The following is a 4,304-nucleotide window of genomic DNA, read 5'->3' on the forward strand; positions in this document are numbered from 1 at the left end:
GAGCGTTAATTCTGACAATTCTTGTTCTTGTCTTCCTGGTAGCTTATCCCCTGATCATCGCAATAGTCACCGTTTACTTTCAGAGCGAACTGGACCAACTGAAACTTTCTCATGAGCAGCTAAAAAATGCCTTCGTTTACGATGATGCCAGAGAGCCATCAAGGAGAGGGAAATGCACCTGCAACACTGCAAATGCAGCAGACCAAGGCCATGTGACCCGTAATGACATTGACGATACGATGACTAGTAGCTTGCTGAGATGTTGCACAGCAGACCAGGAAACGCTGAATCGGGTAATCGACAAATTTTATCGTTTTACTACAAAATATACCTCAACAATTTTCCACATCAGGTTCAGCCTCCCAGCCCAGACCACAACAATTAAACGTAATGACAGCATTAACTGGAGATTTCCAATATCATTACATTGCTAATATCATCACCATCATCATCATCGGGTCTTATTATTTCATTTGTGCATGTTATATATTCATTATGTTCTAAACTTTAGAAGGAGGAAATACAATATACCAGCCCACCCGTTATTTTCGTCATCATGACGTCATTCGTTTGTGATTTCTTTACAAACAATATATCTCATATTTACTGTCATGTAAAAGACACAAAAATCATGCTTAATTCAGTTAAAATGACTGGGTGATTTCTACTAAGCCAAGCGCATTGAGGTCAACTTTCATTTTAGTTCAGAGACAGACCTTTAGGACAATGTTGGACTCATTTCTTGTTTTATTACTTTGGAAGGCCTTGGATTGAAGAAATTCAATCTAAGTTTCAAAACCACGATGCACCCATGCATGCTAAATTAGTATAACATTGACATTATTTGGTCCAGTGTACCCAAATATCTTTACCAGAGAAGAGTATGCATAGGCTAAAGGTTAGGGTTAAGGTCAGGAGTTTCACCGAAGTTAATTTTGATTTCCTGATTGTAGTTAAAACTTACTACTATAAGTCAGTCCTCTTACAGTTTTAAAGAGCGATAAAGAAAACATTTTTTGTAAAGACGATAGTTTCGGTTTTATATTCATCAGACACATTTCAGGAAGGAAAATATCATGAGAAACCGATAAAAGCTGATATGATTGTTGGATAAAAATGAACCGACAAGAATTATAGCCTAATTTTTATCTTATCTTAAAGAAAGTGGGGCTCAAACCTTCATGGACTTAAACCATATGACTGAACTAGCCAGTGTTACAGTGGTGTAGAAGTTTATTTTTTTATGTTATAGGACAACAGACCCTGCACTTCTATCTTGGTTGTGGGGACCAGTCGACGACCTTTGACCTTCGTAAAATATTGTCGAAGTAGTTCGCGCCTCGAAATTGACAGACTCAGACTTTTTCTCGACTTTTCCATATGGGGGCTCTTAAAACCATTCTTTGTCGAAATTGAGCATTGCTATCATGTGTCACCATTGAAATTTTGGTATTAGAGACAAAACTCACCCAATGGTATCCCCGACACTTGTAAGTCAAAATGGCCGCAAACCCTTGTCATTTCTATGGGTTTAAATACATTTTCGATTTCATCAAAATAAGCCGGTGAAAACTTGATTTACTCCATCAAATTCAAAATGAGCCCCTACGAGTGATCACGTGGTAGACCAACAATGCATTGTGAAAGTTTGAGACTCCGGATGTCTGTTCCAAAAGCGCATTCTGCTTCAAAGATAGATTGCACCTCGAGGACACAGGTATTCTGACTCCCAAACTTTTACAATTCTTTTCTGATGTACCACCTGTGGGGGTTCATTTTCGAGCTCTTTGAAGTAAGAAAAACTTTAACCATCTTGACTTTTGAAATCGAAAATTTTATTTTTCGCCATAGAGTTAACACAGAGATGGCGGCCATTTTGAATTTCAAAAGTTGTTAAATCTTGGGTAATTGTTTCTCCAGTACAAAAGTGTACACGGTGACCCCCGATTTTTACTCTTGATTTCGGAAGTGAATGGTTGAAAGATTCCATAAGGAAAATTTGAGGGAAAATTTGAGTCTTTTACTTTCGACGCGCATACTATCTCAACAAGCAACGAATATGTTATTTTCGTACACTCAGCTCATTTCGGAAGTTTTAACTGAAGAAAGGAGGCGCAATCGGGAAAAGACAAGAGGTAATTTATCAATTTAATGGAACTGATGTGTCAATAGAAATGCTAGCATAGCAACATATCTGTCATAAAAGGCAAATAAAGATTCAGTCTCTTAAAATACGAAAAAGACTATATTGATTTACTCCGCACCATAACACTTGAATTTTATTGTATTGTTTTTCAATTCCTCTGACGTAACTGTACAAGTCAATGGTTTTTTGTCAATAATATTATATAGGGCTCAGCCCTTGGTGTCGCGCCAGGGGTTAAGATGGCAATGTTATTTGTATTGATTCATGATAAACTATAATTGTTACTTCATAAACGTTTATATGACAACTATGCCCAGTTTCCCTCTGATGAAAGCAGTTCACGTACTTACACGACGTCAAACACCTGCAGCAGGGCAGGTATAGATTTTCTGTAGCGTGTAAAAATTTTGGACAAAAATTGGCAATTTTTACAATGATAACAGCCTATGGCGTTAAACAAGGGACGTATTATGCAATAATTATCATGCAATGGTAACCGCACTGCCCACCTTCCACTTGCAAGCTGAAAACTATAGCTTTCCGTCTAAAAACTTGCAATTTTTGAATCTAATTATTGACACAGGGGGCGCTCTTCTATAATTCAATCCCAGCATTCTTTGCGTATGCCCCCGTTCATATGCCGACAGTTTTTCTCCGTTTATCTATATATTAACGATACTTTGTATCAGCGACAAGGTGTATAATAACATTTACTGGCTAATAAAAGAGGTATATTTTATAAAAGGCATGTTATATCATAGTAATTTGTTTCGTATTTGTTTATTTACGAGTACTCAAAAAAAACAAACATGGCGGCGCCCATCATGAGAAAGAAGGGTACACTTCCGGTTACTCGCATAGTATATTATGAATATGCGCATGCGTAGTCAGTAAGCCGCTGGCGCGACTATGAATGACGATGCGCAAAAATTCACTCGCTAACTGCAATTGCTTTGCCAAATTTGGTTTCAGAACGGCGTCACACAACACAGAGGGCGATCATCTCCGTGGCTACCCACGTGACCGGAACTACTGACTGCTTCCGTTCTAGTGAGTATGCAACCAACATGTACTGCGTTCTTCTTTGTGCTGGCCGTAATGTCAAGTTATTGCTCAAAGTCAGCTGAAAGTGGTTCTTGTCAACTTGATTGTCCATGTATTTATGTCTATTTAACCTTATTGTCGACAGGCTTAATCTAGACTTGCTAGTTCAAGTCTATGGCATATAAAAAACAAAACAGAGCGAATTGAATGTATAAACTTCAGTAGTGATAGGCTGTTACGTAGATCGTTAGGTGAACACAGACATGTGAACCTTGCTCGGCTAGCCAAGTCTTAATCCGAATCTGTGCAGAACGTTACGCGTACGGAACGCATAGCCACTCTACGTTACGTTCTCGCTACGGATGAAATCTTAACCTCTCTAATGTGGGCGTCGTACCTGGTGATCCCGGTTGGCGATAAAATCGAAACCTACACCTCAACGTATTAAAGTTATACTGAAGAAATGATACTACAGTATAATCTTCGGGAAAGCGACATAGGAGCACGAGCATAAAGTCTTCGACTAACAATGATCAATTTCATTAATCGCACAAAAACTCCGTAAATTTTTCGCTCGGAATCAAACTTGCAGCGCGGCATAAGGCTATAGTACGGTGGCCAAAACTACCTGTCTCCGCATTCAAAGTCTGCGTCGCAATCAAATGTTTTCTCTCACATATGTCTCTGCATTCAAAGTCTGCGTCGCAATCAAATGTTTTTCTCTCACATATGTCTCTGCATTCAAAGTCTGCGTCGCAATCAAATGTTTTTCTCTCACATATGTCTCCGCATTCAAAGTCTGCGTCGCAATCAAATGTTTTTCTCTCACATAAGCTTATGTCTCCGCATTCAAAGTCTGCGTCGCAATCAATTGTTTTTCTCTCACATATGTCTCCGCATTCAAAGTCTGCGTCGCAATCAAATGTTTTTCTCTCACATATGTCTCCGCATTCAAAGTCTGCGTCGCAAATGTTTTTCTCTCACATATGTCTCCGCATTCAAAGTCTGCGTCGCATTCAATTGTTTTTCTCTCACATATGTCTCCGCATTCAAAGTCTGCGTCGCAATCAAATGTTTTTCTCTCACATAAGCTTATGTCTCCGCATTCAAAGTC

At 38.9% G+C, this 4,304-nt stretch overlaps 1 long non-coding RNA gene across 1 annotated transcript; it reads left to right on the forward strand.

The window, feature by feature from the left end:
* The first annotated feature begins 235 nt into the window (after positions 1–235).
* On the forward strand, positions 236–3,237 carry LOC139137598 (uncharacterized). Its single transcript, XR_011553423.1, has 3 exons — positions 236–293; positions 2,081–2,135; positions 3,119–3,237. It is a non-coding gene; the product is annotated as an uncharacterized lncRNA (long non-coding RNA).
* The last annotated feature ends 1,067 nt before the right edge of the window (positions 3,238–4,304 follow it).

This window comes from Ptychodera flava, chromosome 1 (assembly GCF_041260155.1).
Source record: "Ptychodera flava strain L36383 chromosome 1, AS_Pfla_20210202, whole genome shotgun sequence".
NCBI classification, from domain to species: Eukaryota; Metazoa; Hemichordata; class Enteropneusta; family Ptychoderidae; genus Ptychodera; species Ptychodera flava.